Here is a 20,070-nt window from a genome sequence, read left to right as displayed (position 1 = left end):
GACATAATGTGAGCAAAATACCCAGCCACACATAACAAATAAATAAATATCAAAAGAAAAAATACCTAGTCATTGGTGACATAACGGCCTTGGTGTCTGGGACACTGTGAGTGGTCCTGATGGTGCTGAACTCTGCAAGCAAGTGCTCCCCAGATGTTCCTCACTCTTTTATCTGGTTTAGGTTTATTTTTTTCATTGTGGCAAAATATTTGTACCACTTTATAGGTACAGAATGGTGAGTCAATGCATGTATAGCATATGAATAATTCAGTAATGGGACTGTCTTTTCAATCATTTACCATTCCCATGTGTCAGAAAACCTCTCATCTTCATTTCTGGTCACTTGAACTTCATCATACACTGTTGTTAGGTAGTTGCTGTACTGTATTAAAGAACACAATCTGAGCCTCCTCCCAACCGTGTGTTAGTGCCTGTATTGATCTCCTCAGCCCATCACTGCACTTCTCAGTATCTAAGATCACCATGTCGTTCAATTGATCCACAGGACCAACTCTTCACACACTGAGAGCATGTGACATTTATTCCTTTAGGTCATTTTAATAAGATATAACATATAATTACAATATGTAGATACATAAACTCTATAATCATGGGTACTTTCATTTAGAACAATACTGTACAGGGTTCTACAAGTTGAATGAGACTCACAGCACACTTATCCATCATGAATTCTTGGTTATATTCAGCATAAATAGCATAAAAAGATTAAAAAAATCTTTTAAATGAATGCATCAATTTATTCTTCAATAAGTCCGTTGAGGTGGCAGCTAGAGGTCTATCATGGATGACTGTTTGCAGATCCAGGAAATCATCATCTTGGAGAGTTCAGGTGTACCTCCTTGCAAAAGATTGTCCTAGCTGAGCTTGTTCATTATACACCCTCTTAGAGAGATGGGGAGGGTGACAAGACACTTGAGTAGCTAGCCTCCCTAGCACCGATTGTACACAATCTTCCTTAATTGCATGGTGGCCTCAGGGAGGAGTTATAAACTGGGAAAGACTGGGAGAGGGGGCTCCATCTATGCAGCTCTGGAGAAGCCCCTGTCTCTGCTGGATAAAGGTTATGTACGAGTAGCTTATTGTGGGAAGAGTATCCCTATTCACATAAGGAACCCCTCATCTATGCTCTGTAAGGGAGACTCATTAGTTACCTAGAGTGACCTTTAGCAGGATCATGCCTCAGTTTGTTGTTGGGACCTTAGGAGACGGGATAGACACTGCTACATCTCCCCATGGGAAGGAATTGTAGCAGCCACGTCTTATAGGCGTAAGTCAAGAACAAGTGCTGCTTGTGCACATAGCTTAAAATAAAGACTGTCTAAATCTTAGTTCCAAAAATGCAGCTCCCTTTGTTGCCAGGCCCATGCTTTCTGAGAAAAACACTTTCTGCCTTGGATCAGGGCAGGCTTGCAAAGGGTTAATGACTTTTCCAGGGAAGCATGAGCTCTGGTTTGTAGTATCTTCCTAATGATGGCTGAGGACAGGCTTTTCATGGGAAATATCCTGCCTTGACAAAAAGTTACAGGAAACATAAAACAAAAGTTAAAACAAGCATCATATTAAAATGACAAATTTCAAAGCTGCCATATCCTATGTCTAAGGTATACTTAAGTATCTAGTGCCCTACCTGATGCTTTCCTTGTGTTCGCACACTCTCTCAGAAAGAGATTATAACTATGATCATCTTTTAAAATATAAGAAACCTCTATAAGGGTGATAATCATTCTGAAAGTATTCTTCCTTCCAGAAGAGTATTTAGAGTATCCTTCTGTCTGAAAACTATCTGCTAACAAAATTTCCAGCTGAACATGGTAGTGCACACCTCTGATCCCAACACACAGAAGATTCAGGCAAAAGAGCTGCAGGTTAGAAGCCAATCTAAGCTAATACACATAGTGAGAACTTGTCTTTAGAATAAATAAATACCTAACATAATTTCTCTGAAAATATGTAGATGATCATATATGAAATTAGTTTGTTCTTTATAGATGGTGGTCTACTAAGGAACAATTTCTTCCTAGAAATCACAGTAGAGTTGTTGTTGGCATTTTTAATCTTAGATTTTTCCTGTAGCAATCCACGCCACTTGTCCAAGCACACTTGCAAGGAAAGGCTTAAAAATATTATTCTCTTGGGCAGTAAGTTACACAACCAGAACTGAGATGTTATTTTGTAATAAATCAATACTTGTCTTTATATATTTTGTTGTTTGTTGGAGCTGGAAAGATGGTTCAGTGGATAAATGGACTTGCCACCAAACCTCATGACCTGAGTTTGATCCCCAGGAAGCCCATGATGGGAAGAGAGAACCTATTCTTGCCATGTTGTCCTCTGAGTTCCACCCCCACACTGTGGCCTGCACCCCCACATGCACGCACAAGTTAGCAACGTAATTCTGAGATTTGTTTGTGGTATCTATGCACTATCACTAGGATGTATCAAACTTATTTTTATTTGTGCATAACTGTCAATAAGCTAGTGGAAGGACAAATATTTATTTTCATCCTATTTTACACACACATTTCTCAACATTTTGGTAGATATAAAGCCCCCTACCACACACACACACACACACACACACACACACACACACACACACACACCAGCAGGAGCCCCTGGCCTGACCCAGTTCTACTCTGCCCAGGATCCCATGGCCCCACATGCAGTAATGCTGCCAAAACACCCATCAGGTCAGTAAGAGCCATCCCCTAGAAGTAATGCTGTTCAGGTATTAAGAAAGAAATTCTACTGGGATGGTCAGGCTTAGAGGAGCCACCTGCCCAGAATGCACAATGTAGCTGCCACATAACAAGGACTACAACTGAGACTCAGCTTAGAGGGAGACAGGGCTAAATCCAGCTAATGAAAAACTCAGGACTCTCAAATATCTGGGCTTACTCTGTGTCCCATCCCTTCCATTTCCAGGGAGAAACATGATATATTATCTCTCAATGGGATCAAGTTATTGGACACAGTGTGAGAAGAGGGAACAAAATGAGAAGACCCCTTATTTAAAAAATAAACACAAAATAAAAAGAAGCAAGCAGAGCAGACATGACACAGGCTCTCACTAAAGACCAAGAGTAAGAGCCTTCCATTCAAGTCTCTGATGTTGAGAAACCAGGAAATGAAAGCTATACCATCTGCCTCACAGGGCCGACTTCTAGCATCTGCACCCTTCAAATTGTTTACTAACAAACATAGTTATTAAAACATGTCTGCCAATTCAAACTGACTACATCATATCTGACGAACATATTGAATACATCAAGGAAACAATATTGCTATTATTAGAAGAAACACACCAGGACACAGCAATAAGCTGCATTTATGTCCCCAGTTATATAAATAGAGTTGCATAAATAGAGTATAAAGAGTTGTATAAATAGTCAAGAGTCACAAATGCAGTCAGTTTGCAATCATTTAGTCCCCACAGGTTTAGAAGGCCAATTTTCTGAGGAGTCCAGTTCCTAATAGGACCTCAATCACGAGTGCTTTAATTCATTTTTATAAAATCTTCAGTTGATTTTAAAATTCTAATTGATGAAAATCATGATATATCATATGTTGGCTTTAAATGTTTATGCTAGTTTTTTTGCAGTAGGTTCTGATATTTAAATAACATCTAGACCTCTCCCACTTACCACCCACCACTCAGTCCTGCTATCAGTCCATTCAGTGGACACTTAGCGGTGGAGTCTGTGGGAGCTGTCAGTGCACCTTGTATAGACACGACCTTGGACAATCTAAGGCCCTTTGACACAGAAAAGTGGGACAGAAGCAACGGGTAACTGACATTGTTGGAAGCAAACAGCATTGGTATTTTTGTTTTGTTCTGTTGCTTCAGAGCTACTGAAGAAGCCTAGGGGATTTGGCAATGTGAACAAGACAAGTTGATTTTCTGATTTCATGATAGCTGCTGCATGCTTTTTATCCTTTGCCTATTTCAGCGGAACCTTTTGACTTCACTTTAACAACTTAAGAGGATAATTGCCCCCTTACATCTTCACATAATTTCTTAGCATTCCTCACTTCCTGGGAAACAGAACAACAGGTGGCAAAGGAAGTGATGTGTGCCACCAACTGATTTCCTTATGGTTACAAGCTGCAGTATTAGTCTCTGTTTCTTAAAAATATGAACAATTATGGCATATGTGTATGGCCTAATTTATAACACATGTACATCTTGGAACATTAATATGTAATAGACATACACACTTATATAGCATATGTGCAAGCTACTGACCACTACCACTCTAAGCGAATTGTATATGGTAACTCTGTGGCTTCTGTAAATACACAAATCATTCATTGACAGGATCATCATTACCAACAATCAGCACCTATTGATAAAATATTTCCCTGGAAACGATGTAAATAACGCCTTCCCAATCAAGGTCCTTAGGACAGATCAAGGTATGATAGCACTAAGGTCTACCTGGGAAACCAATGAGGTTTACTTACACAGTAAGTGAAGGGTTACAGGCTGGAGAGGATGCCTAAAAGCAACCACAGTAGAATACTTTCAGCCAGTAGGAATGATGCCCCAACCCATGGTTGCATAGATGGGGCCCCCTCCCAGAGTCTCTCACCATCTATATCCTCGAGTCCTTTGCTGGACCACAAGACCACTGCAATTGGGGCAGAACTGCATATGAGAGAGCTGGCTGGATGGACACTTAAGAGAGGGTCTGATGCTCCTTGCCATCCCCCTCCTTCTAAGAGGAAATATCAAAACCCAACAAGTCCAATTGTGATGATCTTTCGTGATCAGGGCTATCTAAAGCCATGAAGATGGCATCAGTTTGTCTTGAAATAGAAGCAGCATACAAATCACTAACCTATATAACGATGCAAAGAAGAAAAAAGTGTCTCCAGTCAAAATACAGACTTCATAAGTTTCCGCTGCATAAAATCTTACACAGTCATAATTTTTGGAGTTTGTTCTGGTTTCTGTTTTCATTTCTTCTAATAAAAATGATATTATATACAATATTCCAATTAGGTGACAGATTATCTGCAGTCCTGGAACCCAAATACATACCAAATTGTGTCACAACACTGGCTGCAGCTCATAAATCATGTCATCAAACACTCAAAGAGACAACAAAAAACAGAGAGAAAAGGTCAAGATACTTAAAGGATGTTTTGTAGCACGCAGGAATTCAAAGCTTTTCGTCTCATATAACCACTTCTCTTTGACAATAACAGTTTAGTGTTTTATCAGAAGCATGGCCCTGGAAAACTGACAACAGAGAGTGCCTCAGACTCGAAGATGGGGAAGGAGCATAGTTCTTTTTAGAGTCCGTCTTCTTATAGGAACAGAGGTGGGTGGCTTCTCTAGTTAAGGGCATTATCAATTTAGACTCTCATGTGAGGATTTCTCTTATTGGAAGAGCACTTGAGACTGATGGTAGCAATTTGATGGTAATGCAGCAGGCCTGGCAGAAATGAAAATATTCTAAAGAGACAATTGGGTCTCTAACATATCAGACTGTTGAAACAATGGACTCCAAAGGAGTAACAATTCCCCCACAAGAATCTTACACTGGGAAAAGAAAAGGCCCCAACTCAAGAGGGAATCCTGTCTTCTGGAAAGAGATTCCACACAGCTCTAACAGGTTGTCAGACCATCTTACAGGATGAAACTGAAGCCCAGACAAGCATGGGTCAATGGTGGGCAGGACTATACCTAGACTGGGTCTACTTAGATGTACAAATCCTTGGTCCTGTATTTAAACTTTGTTCTTAGAACCAGAATATGGACTTGGGAGGCTCACTGGATCTTTTGCTCATCTTCCCAGTGTGGCACATTAGATACTCTTTTCCTGCTTTCCACTTTTAGTTTTAGCTTACTGAGGACAGACATGACTTGGGGCACAAGTTCAGAAAGAGTAATTGAAATCTCCTTAGAATTAAGCTATAATGCATAGGACTGGGGAGACGGCTTAGTGGGTGATGTGTCTGCTATGCAACTGTGAGGATGTGGGTTCTAGTCTCAGCATCACAGAAAGCCTGGCACAGTGATCTGAATCCACAACCCTGGGGCTGGGAGCAGGTAGATTCCAAGATCTCAAGACAGATCCCAAGTGCTTACCCAACACCAAATCTTGCCAAATCAGTGAACTCCAGCTTCAAGGAGAGACTCTGTCTCAAAAACTTAAGGTGCGTGGAGACTGTGGATCACCTGACATCAACCTTCAACATTCACATGAACTTGTTCACACATGTACATGAACACACACACACACACACACACACACACACACACACACACACACACACACACACACACACACACACAGGGCTGTCCACCTAACCTTGTTTTCTTGATCAGGACCATGTCCCAAGTAGGGTTGGCTTGCACTGCTGCTTGCTCCATGTTATTTAGAGACTAATAAAAAGATTCTCCCAACAGTATTTGTCCTCATGGTTTCTTTTTTTTTTTTTTTAATTTATTTATTCTTGTTACATCTCAATGGTTATCCCATCCCTTGAATCCTCCCATTCTTCCCTCCCTCCCATTTTCCCCTTATTCCCCTCCCCTATGACTGTTCCTGAGGGGGATTACCTCCCCCTCTATATGATCATAGGGTATCAAGTCTCCTCTTGGTAACCTGCTGTCCTTCCTCTGAGTGCCATCAGGTCTCCCCGTCCAGGGGACATGGTCAGAGGTGAGGCACCAGAGTGTGTGAGAACGTAATATCCCACTCTCCACTCTACTGTGGAGACTGTTCTGTCCATTGTCTAGATCTGGGTAGGGGTTTAAGGTTTACCGCCTGTATTGTCCTTGTCTGGTGCCTAGTTTGAGTGGGACCCCTGTGCCCAAATCTGCCTATCATAATGTTCTACTTGTAGGCTCCTAGGACCCTCTGGATCCTTCTAATTTGCCTTTCTCTCATGAATCTCACATCTAGAGTCCCACTAGAATGTCCTCTCCTCTGTCTCTGTTTCCTGGTAAGTGAAGGCTTTCGTGGGACATGCCCGTTGGGCTAATATGCAGATATAAGTGAATATATACCATTTGAGTCTTTCTGCTTCTGAGTTAACTCACTCATTATGATCATTTCTAGCTCAATCCATTTATCCACAAATTTTGGGAATTCCTTGTTTTTAATAGCTGAATAGTATTCCATAGTGTATATGTACCACAGTTTCTTTATCCATTCTTCTATTGAGGGACACTTAGGCTGTTTCCATGTTCTGGCTATTATGAATAAGGCTGCTATGAACATGGTTGAGCAAATTTTCTTGCTGTGTGCTGGAGCATCTTCTGGGTATATTCCAAGGAGTGGAATAGCTGGGTCTTGAGGAAGCCCTATTCCCATTTTTCTGAGATAGCACCAGATAGATTTCCAAAGTGGTTGTACTAGTTTGCATTCCCACCAGCAATGAAGGAGTGTTCCTCTCTCCCCACATCCCCGCCAGCATGTGGTGTCGCTTGAATTTTTGATCTTAGCCATTCTGATGGGTGTAAGATGGAATCTCAGCGTTGTTTTGACTTGCATTTCCCTGATGATTAAGGAGGTTGAGCATTTCTTTAAGTGTTTCTCAGCCATTTGATATTCCTCTGTTGAGAATTCTCTGTTTAGTTCCATGCCCCATTTCTCGATTGGGTTATTTGGTTTGGTGGTATTTAATTTCTTGAGTTCTTTATATATTTTGGATATTAGACTGTAGCCTTCCTATACACAAATGACAAGCTTGCAGAGGAAGAAATTAGGAAAACTACACCCTTCTCATTAGCCACAAGTAATATAAAGTACTTAGGAGTTACTCTCACTAAACAAGTGAAGGACCTGTTTGAAAAAAATTTCAAAACCCTAAAGAAAGAGATTGAAGATGACATGAGAAGATGGAAGGATCTACCTTGCTCATGGATAGGGAGAATTAACATAATAAAAATGGCCATCCTACCAAAAGCAATCTACAGATTCAATGCAATCCCTATCAAAATACCTACACAATTTTTTAAAGACATTGAAAGTTCAATTCTGAACTTCATATGGAAAAACAAAAAACCCAGAATGGCTAAAACAATCCTGTACAATAAAAGGTGCTCTGGAGGAGTCTCCATACCTGATCTCAAACTGTACTATAAAGCAATAGTAATTAAAACTGCATGGTACTGGCACAGCAACAGGCTGGTTGATCAGTGGAATCGAATCGAAGACCCAGATATGAATCCACACACATATGGTCATTTGATTTTTGACAAAGAAGCCAAATCCATTCGATGGAAAAGGGATAGCATCTTCAACAAATGGTGCTGGTCTAACTGGATGTCTATGTGTAAAAAAATGCAACTGGACCCATATTTGTCACCTTGTACAAAACTCAAATCCAAGTGGATTAAAGACCTCAACATAAAACCAGAGACACTAAATCACTTAGAAGAAAAAGTGGGGAAGAGCCTGGAACATATTGGCACAGGAGACAACTTCCTGAACAGAACACCAACAGCCCAGGCATTAATGTCAACAATTAATAAATGGGACCTCATGAGGCTGAAAAGCTTCTGTAAGGCAGATGACACCGTAAAGAGTACAAAGCGACAGTCTACAGACTGGGAAAAGATCTTCACCAACCCCACATCTGACAAAGGTCCTCATGGTTTCTAATACATTATCTTACTGGTGGCTTTTAAAATATACTGCTGTCTCCATTCTGTCCACTTTTACAAAGACAATGTTCTGAAAAACCACAGAAAGTGATTCCCTATCCCGCTAGTGCAGAGAAGGGGACTTTCCTTTGCCTGCACAGAAGCCACTTGCACCCCATCAGGAGCCAAATGCTCCCAAGAAAGGAACTTGGGTGTCAGGAGGATAATCAGGACTGATAGAGAAGTGATCTAAATGAGCAGTGATGTTTCCCCTGTGAGACAAGAGGATTCTATGTGTAACTCTGAGGTTACATGTACATCATGCCTTGGTATTGACTGAGCATTTGATTCTTCTTCTCTGGGGAAATCAGGCTGATAGTGGCAGAGACAGCTACGGGATTCCGATGCAGGGAAATGAACAAGGCTTGGTGTGGTTGCTGCTTTCTGTGACTAATAAACACCAAGACCAAGATAAGTTAGAGAAAGAAGGGTTTGTTTGGGGCTTACTCTTCCAGGAGGTTAGGACCAATGCTGGCATGGACAGTGCAGCAACAGGTAGCAGACACGGTGGCCAAAGCTGCAGCTGACAGTTCACATGGCAAATCCTAATCATGAAGCAGGGTGAATTTGGACGGCACAAGTCTTTAAGCTGCTGTTACCCACTCCCAGTGGCATGCTTCCTGCATCAAGGCCACATCCCCTAAGCCTCTGCAATTGGTGTCACCAACCAGGGACAGAGGATTCAAATGCCTGAGAATATGAAGGGCCTACCATCCGAGCCACCACACTTGGAGAACAAGCAATCAACAAAAGCAAGTTGGTTAACAAGGCACCATGCTCATTAAATCTTTTTGATCACTTCTACTTAGAGCAATCACACAAAAGCATCTTAACATTAACCTAATTTCACCATATTTTGAAACATCTAAAATACCACTTTAAACTCGAAAATCTCTGTCAGAACCAAAAGCCAAGTATCAACAACTCAAAGCATTTAAAGAAATCTGAATTTCTGACTTAATTTTTCCCCCTCTGGCAAGAAATCATCTCAAGAGAAGTTGAGAGACTTATGCAAGTTGTATAATCATTTAAGTACATTTGACATATTTTCCACTGTAAAACATATTAATGAATATTTAGTCTGCATATATACTTTTATATCCAAGACAAAATTTCAAACATTCCCAAAGAAAAATCATTGCATAATCCAATATGCCAGACACCACAATGTAACTCAGAATGTATTTTTGTGCTTGCTTTTTTTTTATATGTAACTTTGATCCTTTTCAGTTTGGCTTGCTTTGGAAACAGTAATTGAAATAATACTATGAAAATGACCACGATGGTCGAAAGCTTATAGAGTGCTTCACTCAAGAAGAAAGTTTAATTTATTAATGTAACCTCAAGCCTAAAACAAAGCACAATAACCTAGAATTTAGTTCAGCTCATTTTTACTGTATTTAAAAGGTAATTTAGTGTTTGTGCTTCACAGTTAAATCTTCCCACACAGTAAAGCAAAGATGGACACTGTCAGGTTCACAAACATGTTGAAGCAAAGTGGTTGATTCCAATACAGTTGTTACATCATTTTCGCCGACTCTTGAGGCAACTAGCACATTCAACCCAAGATGAGTTGGTAATGAACCTGAACTCTGTGGCTAATGAGAGTTAGAATGAGATACAGGGCATATGGAGGAAGGACTGGAGCACCATGGGTAATGATGCCCTCAGCATTTAGTAACTAAATATGAATGGTTGGTAATTTAGTAATGAATTTTCCAGTTAATGAAATATTTACTACTTATAAACATATTGTATTGACTTTAAGCCAAGACTGCATATCATTGGCTCCTGCTAGTATCACTTCTGGATGATCTGCATAATTTTTTCTTTTTTATTGTTCATTAATAATTCCATACATGTATATAGCACATTTATATCAAATCTACTATCCTACAATTCCTTCCAAACCTTCCCCATCCTTTACCAATTTCGTGTTCCCTCCCTTTTACATTACACCCTCTGTGTCAACTAGTGCTGTCTGCATACATACAAGTGTCAGCCATTTCCCCTGCACTAGCTATAAACCACCCTGGGAAAGCTTCAACCCTGGTACCTTTCTCTCTCTCTAAAATCAGCACAGCAATTTTCATCACAGAGAAGTTAGTTAATAAATGGATCCTTTCCCTTTCAACTGGCCTCCCGTCATCTGGTAGAATTATTAAATTATAGTGTCTCTCATCTTCTGGATCCATTTATCCAGATGCTTGGACACTGGTCTCCACTACCCACTCTGGTTTCCAACCACACTTGAGTTTGTTCCACTTCCATAATCTTTCTGAGTTCTCTCTAGAGACAGCCAGAATGAGTTCTTCAGAATTAAACATAGATTGTTCCTTCCTGCCTGGTAAGGAATTTGTTTACTGGATGACTAGAAAATCATTTCTATTTAATGAATAGAGTGATTTTCCAAAGAATTTATAATGAATAACATTTAAAACCACATTTAGTCTGAAGTTTCTCATCCTTTCATCTTCCAGTCCGTATGAGTCATGTCAGAAGAATAAAATGTGTTCTCTACTAACATGTGCAGACAATTCCTTCAAGAGTGAGCATGGCCTAGATTTCAGGTGGGAAGGTGACCAACTGACATAGCAGAGAGAAAAAGGCTACGTAGACAACAGTTAAAGTACAACATTTCATTATTCTCACTGTAACCCAGAGACTTTTCAAATCAATTGAAAATGTTCCATAATAACAAACTAAATAATAAACTAAAATAAGCTTACCAGATTGCAACCACAGATCACAAATTACTCGTCTTTCAGAGATGGTAATGAGGCCATCACTAACTTAGCTTCTTTCTCTGGTCCTGTAGTAAAGCAACTTAGAGGAGAAAGGGTTTTTTTTTTTTTTAGCTCACAGTTCAAGGTAAAGTCCAACATAGTAAGGAAATCAGAGCAGCAGGGACGTGAAGCAGTTGGCTCTATCATAACTACAATCAAGAAACATGTACATATGAACGCATGCTGCTGCTCATCAGATCTCCTTTGCACTTATACAGTCTAAGGTTCCAGCCAGGGAATGGTGCTACCCACAGTGGACAAGTCTTCCCACCTCAATTAATGCAACGAACATAACCCTCACAGGCACAACCCAGAGGCCTATCTCCCTGATGTGTCTTATTCGACTTCCACCACTCACTCTCATAGTCACAACCTGGAGCTCATTAAATCCCAATTACCATCCTGGTCCTTGATCTCCATCCTCCTTCTATCTTCTCCTCCGGCATCTTTTCACCTGTACCTGCGTCATCGATAATATTACTTTACGTTTCTGTGGGTAAAACAGAAATTATTTTTCATTCCCTTCTTAGTACAGGAGCCATATTGATTCCATTAAGATGTTAATCACATTGCGTCATTTCTGTGGCTATAACACACTTTCCCCCAATTCCACTTGACAAGCACAGAAAACAGAAGTCCAACAATTTCCCAAGAGTGGATCTAAAGAAGCAGCATCATCGAAAACTGTTAGGATCATACTGTGGCTGAGAATATGGGAAGTGCAAAGGCCTCTGCCTCCTGGGATCTTACATCTGTTGGCTCTCTGACCTCCTTGGTGTCTTATTTGTGTTTCTTGGATCAACCTTCTATAGCCATGTGAAGCTGTTTCTTGAATATACTGCTGTGTACAGACTTTACTCTGGGCCTTTTTCACCACTGTTCTCTGCTTTTTTTTTTTTTTGGTTTTTCGAGACAGGATTTCTTTGTGTATTCTTAGCTGTCCTGGACTCGCTTTGTAGACCAGGCTGGCCTCAAACTCACAGCGATCCACCTGCCTCTGCCTCCCGAGTGCTGGGATTAAAGGTGTGAGCCACCATGCCCGGCTTTAAACATTTTTCTCTGAGGAGAATTTCCCTCTCACCTCCTTCCTCAGTAAGGCTAAACCTCTGCTTCACCCTCTAACAAAAGCTACCAAACCTTTGACCTCCTGCCGTTTTTCTCCACAGTTACCAGCACTATGTAATGGGCTATACATTTTACTTACCACATCATTGTCTGGGCTGTAATATACACACTTGCTTCTGATGGGCATCTCAGGAAATGCTCTGGTTTTGTCCCCGCCCCAGAAGAACAGAGAAAGCCTAAGATGAAGATTTCCATTTGAGCCTCACTGGGAGTGATGGAAACTCCCATCCCACCAGGCAGCCTATCTCATCTAAAAGGTCATTTCACAAAAAGGAGCTTTTCAGGGTCCAAAATGTGCACTAGGTAGACTGATTTCCTGTGACGTGCTCGGGGAGTGCAGATAGAGAACAGGAAACAAGGCAAGAAAAGAGCACTGAGAGCTAGACCAAAGAAAAACCTCACAGGGAACAGAGGGCCCCTTAGATGGTCCTTGAAGACAACAGATCAAGAAGGAGAAAGGAGATCTGTGTGCCGTGGGCTGTACCACTCCGTGGGAAGTAAATGAGCCGAGCACAAGCATTCGTGGTCCTCTAGTTTCTGACTTGCAGACACACTGTGACCAGCTGCTTCAGGCTCCTGCTGCCATCACTCTCCACAAAGATGGCCCTACCTTTGAACTATGAGCTGAAACAAATCCTTTCTCCTTTGAGTTCCTCTTGTCAGAGTGGGAGACAAGTAGCAAATAAAAGAAGAATCCATGAACCATAACAAAAACATATGTCCATGCATATCTCCAGCCTAGTATTCAAGCCATTCCCAAAACAGGCTATAAAGTTATGGCATATGTAAACATCTGTACATAGGCATGCAAATAGCGAAGGTTTTTCTCATGCGCAAGATAGCCATGATAAAATAGATGTCAAATGTGTATGTATTTAAGGTTAAATGAATAAAGATACTTTCCTGTGAACGTAAGGCTTTCATGAGCTAGGAAAAATTGTCCAGCAGTGAAGGTTTTATTGTGATTAAGAATCCAATCTTTATAATTCACACCACATTTTCAGTCCCCAAGTAGTCATACACCCCACTCAAATATTCTTCCCAGATTGAACAAATTTGAGCACAGAGATAAACAAGAAATAAATTTATACCTAAAAACATTTTGAAAATTCTGTCCAGTAGATTTAAAGGTAAGTTAAAAACCTAAACAAATGGTCCCTTTCTACATTAGCCTAATTTTAACAAATTAAGTCTCTGATATCTAATTCTCACAGACTGTGTATTTTTTATTAAATATTTAGCATATAGTCCATAAATGTTTCAGGGTGCTGTTCAAAGCCATTAACATAATATGGTCTGTATCCTATAAGAGCTTGCTTTTATTTTTAATATTTGTTTCAACATGTAACTAAGTATAAATGTTTAACTCCTAATAACATGATCTAAATTGCTTGGGCTAGAGAAAATATCTCTCTTTATGAGCACTTAGAAATGATTAAAAAATGATATTCCAGAATTTGAATCATGAAACATTTCTTTTTTACTCTTTGGGGACTATTTCACAAATACTAGGAAAAGTTTATTAAAATCTGCTTACTTGTATTTCAAAAGAATGGTGATAACAGAAAAACAAAAAATGTTTAGTGAGAAACACATTCTGTCAGTATCACTAAAAATATTGCCAATATTTCTATACTCTCAAGTCTACCTCTATCACAAGGAAGTCAATCATTCTGCTAAACATTCAGCGTTCCACAACTGCCATGGCTATGACAGGAAGGAAGGAAGCAGTGTAAGAAGCTCCAACAGTGTTTGTCAGTTGAGTACTACACGCTGGGCACTACATGTAGAGATAAAGGATGGATTTGCCATCTTAGCAGACAAGCATGAAATTCTAAAAGAAATATTGCGATAAACTGAACCCACCAGCAGGATGTACATGGATCAATCACTCAGCGAAGGTGTCCACCAAGAGCTAATCTTGTCCAAGATGAATTGTAAAGACCCTATTATATTTATCCAGGTAATGAATGAAGTTTTTTTTTTAGAATGAAACACTGAAAATGATGATAACAGGTACCCCACAGATGAATGTCTGAGTAACTGCCAGGATCTCAATGAGCCTGAAGCAATGATTTAGCAAAGAGCATCAAGAGCAACGTGACTGAACACGCCACCACACACTTGATCGAAAGGGCCTTGAGTGTCATGGCAAGGTAACAAGAACTTTGGATTTCACTCCATAAATTATGAACATGGATGAGGAAATCAAATTGGAAGGGTCTTTGGCCCTATTTCTACAAGCATCTGGTTTTTTTTCTAGAAGGTAATAATAAAATCTGTTAGAATGGTTGGAGAGAGTGATAGAGAAATGGTCTTTATTTTTATTTCCTTTGTGCTTCCCACCATAAAATCAAAAGAAGTGTTGGGAGAAAGATTTGACCCTCCTCTCTGCCCTGACACCACCCACCTACTTACTTTTAGCATTCCAGAGAAGAGAATGATGCAATTAAAGATATGAGGAAAGCCCTCAAAGCTGTCCAGCCTTGCCTTCTGTGGAGTAGACCTATGCCAAGATGAGCTCACCGCCTTCCTTCCACATGAATTGGTTAAGAATGCAGGGGAATTTTAATTCAGACATGGCTACTCTGGCAAAAGATCACATCCAAAGACCTTCTAGGTCTGTGGGATCCAGCTGAAGTACAAACACACCTTTAATCCCGGAGACAGAGGCAAGTAGATCTTTGTTCAAGGCCAGCGTGGTATAGAGCAAATTCAGGTAGAGAAAAGCTTAGGTCCAGATGTGGTGGTACATGCCTTTAATCCCAAACAATGAAGGTAAAGTTAGTTTGTAGAAGGAAGCACCCATGTTTGAAAGTGATGTTTAATTGAATGGCAGAAAATGTGATGAATCAGAGAAAGATTTGGCAGAATAGGATATGCCCAACTCTCATAAGATCAGAGAGGAAAGAGAAGCTACTTAAGCTACTGAGAATGAGGAGAAAGGAGACAGTTTTACCAGAACAGTAATGGAGAGACAGGCTTCAGAGAGAGAACTCAGGTGAAGACTGAATGAGCCAGAGAATGAGAAGGAGCCAAGAGATTAGAGAAGATGACTGGAGTTAGTTTGAGGCCAAGCAGAGCAATTCAGAGGCCGCGAGAAACACCAGATTGAATAGGCCAGTTGGGAGAGGAATTTGAGCCAGAACCACTGAGTAGAAGCAGCCAGCCCAGAGCTCAGTAAGAACAAGAAAGGGTGAGCTTATTAAGCAGTAATTTTCAGAGGCTGAAAACATTCTAGGCCTTGGTTAGATTGTACAGAGGCTGGAAGCTTCCAGGACTAGGCCTAACTTAGCAGAAGGAGGCAGTATGTCTCCCAGACAACATCTGAAAACAAGTGAATAAAAGTTACAGGAGAACACGCATCAGGTCAGACACAGTGCCACTCAGCTGAAATCTCAGCTCTCGGAGGTTGAAAGTTTAGGGCCAGATCCTGACAAGAAAAGAAAAGGTGGCTCCTGACTGTTAGAAATCAGAGTTCCAAGTCTTTTGTGAAGGATAATGACAGGACAGGAGATGCCTACATCTTGCCCAAGGAGTGTCACCAGTTGCAATTTCTAGGGCTGCACACTGAAAGGTACATGCAGCCTTTCAGGTGAGTTCATGAGCCAGGCCTGAGTGGTCCAGACTGCAGAACCATGCTTCACTGTGCAGTCCAGGTTCACCTGTAGTAAAGAGAATATCTCCATCTTTATCAGAACATCACGACTGACTACAGGTTCATCCTCAACCAGAGGCAGAAATCACCACAGGCAGCAGACAGAAGAGAACGTTCATAGAATTGTGGCAGAAGGTGGGAATTTTTTTTTAAGATTTATTTATTTTATGTTTTGCGTGTATGAATGTTTTACCTTCGTGTATATATGTGCACCACATATATGCAGTATATGAGGTCAGAGGAGGGCATCAGATTCTTTGGAACTGGAATTATTGATGATTGTAAGATGCCATGTGGGTGCTGGGAACTGAACCTAAGTCTTGGGCAAGAGCCTTAAGTATTTGGAACAGCGGAGCCATCACCCATCCCCTAAAGGCATATCTTAAGAGAGAAGAAGGGAGTCAGAGGTGACCCACAAGTACAACCTTCTCTCAATGTCACAGCCATGCTTACTTGCAGAGAGTTCAAATTCAAAAACAACAACAACAACAACAACAACAACAACAACAACACATTAGCTGATTCAGCTAGAAAAAAATTGCCTCTAACAAGGAACTTTTAATCAAAGTGGATGCAGGCAGAAACAGCTGGCAATGTCAGGACCCTCAGCCCACACTAACAACACAGGGCAAGCAGCACCTCTCCCAGCCTGCTGGTTTTCTGTCCCCCGCTCATCCGTAGTGCAGCTAGTGGTCTCCTGGTCAGAAAGGGCTTGCTTCACACCACAAGGGCCTGGCTTCCCCATAGGTGGGCTAAAATGTGGCATCCTTTCAAATCAGAAATTCACCCAAAGTGACTCATATTTCCAAGAAAAATAAAGTTAAGGCATTAAATGACACACAGAAAGTTTTTGGTTTTTTTAAAGTAAAATTGACTGCATGTCATTGGCCTCTCCCATTAAGTCTGGATGTATAAGGCAGCCCATTTCTCCCTTTTCACTGCAAAGTCTTGAAATCCTGGACCTGAAAGCCAATCTTCCATCGTCCTTTGATTAATACTTTTCTAGTTCCCTCTGGGCCTATGTTCTCAGTTTTAAATTGTGGAATTCAAGACTATCCAAAGAAAATGTGTGCTATGAATTACAAATTTCTCTGGTAGCTTGCTAGCTTCATTGTTTTTTCATTTGTTTGTTTCTAATAACATTGAGGATTAAGGGAAATGCCAAAAAAAATGAAGAAATCAGTAAAACACTTCGGTAAAATTTGGGACTTCACTGTGTTATCCTAAATATCCCAAGTAGTAAAGCTCTAAATGTTAAAAAGAAATGTAGAGGCCTGGATTAAAACAGAAACTAAAAGTCCATGATATATTTAATATTAACAATAATACCATACACAAACTTTGATTTGATCTTGGTTGAAAGACATTAATATAGTCTATCCCACCATTATATAGCCTGGTGTCATTTGTTTATATTTATAAAGATTTTTCTGAATACTTTTTGATGCTCCTAATACACGCACACACACACACAAATTCCCCATCGTATATTTTTCATGGTTTTTTTATATATAAATATTTTACATTTTATTCTCCCCAGAAGAGATGAGACAAGAAGTGATATTTTTAACTTTAATTTCTCATTGAAGAAAATCACTAACTTTACACAAAGTTTCTCAGTCAGCAGGGACCAAGTGAATGAATGAATGAAAAAAAATGGTGATAATATAGGATTCTCATTCATCAATCCATGCAAGAAAAGTAGTTGGCATACAAGAAGTAAAAACTGTAACTTCCTTTTAATGAGCAAGGATTCTACTTTTAAGAAGAGGAAAGAAATACACAACCAAAGAGGACGATCACTCAAAACTGTTGCTTAATTTGGTTACATATATGAATACACAGGCATTCACACAGGGAAAGGAATCTAATCCTCTCTATATATTCCATTAATCAAAACTGATTGTGGGTTGAAAAGAAACCTCTAAAGATAGAAAGCCAAGACTTATCATTAATTCTTTTTTATGTCCATGAATACATTTTTCCTCTTTCTGGTTATTTCAAATAAAACAATTGTCAGTCAGTTTCCCTGGAATTCATGCTGGGTATGTTTGAAGTGCACATTTGTCCAGTTGAATAACCACATGCTTTTACTGAAAACGATTCATTCAACTTCCTAATAGTTCATTCATGTGTGAAACTCAATCTAGACTAAAAAAATTACTCAGTCCAGTCGCTCCTGAGGAAGGGGATACAGGCTGTGGTCAGACAGTGGAGGAGGACCCCCCCATAAGAGGTCTAGGGGAGGGGAATAGGGCAGAAGAGGGAAGGAGGGAGGGTGGGAATGGGAAGATACAAGTGAGGGGATAATAATTGGGATATAAGATTAATACATTATAATAATTTAAAAACAATGTGGGTAAATAGTAATAAAACTATTATCTGTATCTCTTTTTTGCTTCTTGTACGTGTGTGTGTGTGTGTGTGTGTGTGTGTGTGTGTGTGTGTGTGTGTGTGTAAGCAACAGGACAATGTGTAATTCAAAGAACAACCTCAAGTGTCATCCTGAAGAACACTGTCTACCTCCTGTGAGACAGCATCTCTCATTGGCCTGGCGCTCACCCATTAGGTCAGACTGACCTAATGAGCCCCAGGGATAATCTCGCCCGTGCTTCCCCAGTATTGTGGCTGCAAACACACCACCAGCCCCATAGTTTCACACACATTCTGGGGGTTGAACTCAGGGCCTGCAAGGCAATCATGTCGATGACTGAGCCATCCCTCTAGCTGAAGTTTTATCTTTAATTGACCTATTTAAGACAGATTGCTGGGATAGCTTCATAGGTCGGCCAAGGCCCAGCCTTTGACCCTAACATAGTGAAATCTTGTCTCAAAGCAAGCAACAAATGGGCACAACCTGGTTATCGGCTATTTAATATGAAAGGACTTGACTCTGGGACATTTTCCACCATGTCCTTATGTGCTGTCAACATTAGCAATCGCCTCTTTATTCCCTGCAGGTCACTATGAAACTCAATAGCATGACTCATACATACTCACCACGTTGTATTAATTCGACCCAGCGTGCTATTTCTTCACTAGGAGATTCACTCAACTTTTAATTTTCTGTGTGCAGCACAAAAACCAACTCACTGGGGACATGTTGCTCCAACTTTTCTTCTACTGACTTTCTGCCTCATTTGAAAAGTCCAATCTGCAGAAACCAATGGCAATTTAACAATCTAACTGATTGTGGCTGTATCTCTGAATCGGGAAGGATTTCATCCAGGTCCAAATGCAACAAAACAAAAACAAAACAGATCACAGTCGATGATGGCTACCTTATCAGTTTTCTTCCTTATGAAATGAAGACGTTAATTTTCTTTATTGGTAACATGTCATCAGGATTTTCAATTCAAGATGACACCAGAGTGGGGCAGGGAGGGCAGGCTGCTGTGTTCCTTTCTTCTGTTTTTTTCTGCCTTAGTTGGATTTCTATTACTATGATAAAACAACATGACCAAAAGGGACTTGAGGAGGAAAGAGTTTATTTCCTCTTATATTTCTAGGTAACATTTCATCACTGAGGGAAGTCGGAGCAGGAATGCAAGACAGGAACTGAAGTAGAGACTGTGGAGCACACCCCATGCTCCCCATGGCCTGCTCAGCCTGCTTTCTTGTACACACCAGGACCACCTGCCCAGGGATGGCAGCACCCACAGGGGCCTGGGCCCTTCCCTATCAATCATTAGTCAAGAAAAATGCCCCAAAGATTTGCCTACAGACAATCTAATGGAGGCATTTCTAGCCTCATATCAAGTTGATAAAAAAAAACTAATTCTGAAACTACCCAAACAAGTTAGACCTATGCTGTTCGC

The 20,070-nt window shown here is 40.4% G+C and overlaps 1 long non-coding RNA gene across 2 annotated transcripts in view; it reads right to left on the bottom strand.

The window, feature by feature from the left end:
* Positions 1-579: 579 nt before the first annotated feature.
* LOC311590119 overlaps positions 580-20,070 on the bottom strand; it is a 35,063-nt gene continuing 15,572 nt past the window's right edge. Inside the window, exons 1-5 of one of the 2 annotated variants that reach the window (XR_014776773.1) lie at positions 13,205-13,329; positions 12,674-12,770; positions 11,868-11,959; positions 11,413-11,509; positions 580-1,528 (exon numbers count right to left, since the gene is read on the bottom strand). This is a non-coding gene — a long non-coding RNA (uncharacterized lncRNA). Of the gene's footprint in view, positions 1,529-11,412; positions 11,510-11,867; positions 11,960-12,673; positions 12,771-13,204; positions 13,330-20,070 lie in introns of those variants that run through there. The other variant, XR_014776772.1, reaches the window with a different exon arrangement.

Source organism: Acomys minous, assembly GCF_964271855.1.
Source record: "Acomys minous genome assembly, chromosome: 19".
NCBI classification, from domain to species: Eukaryota; Metazoa; Chordata; class Mammalia; order Rodentia; family Muridae; genus Acomys; species Acomys minous.
This window is presented reverse-complemented; position numbering and strand designations above follow the sequence as displayed.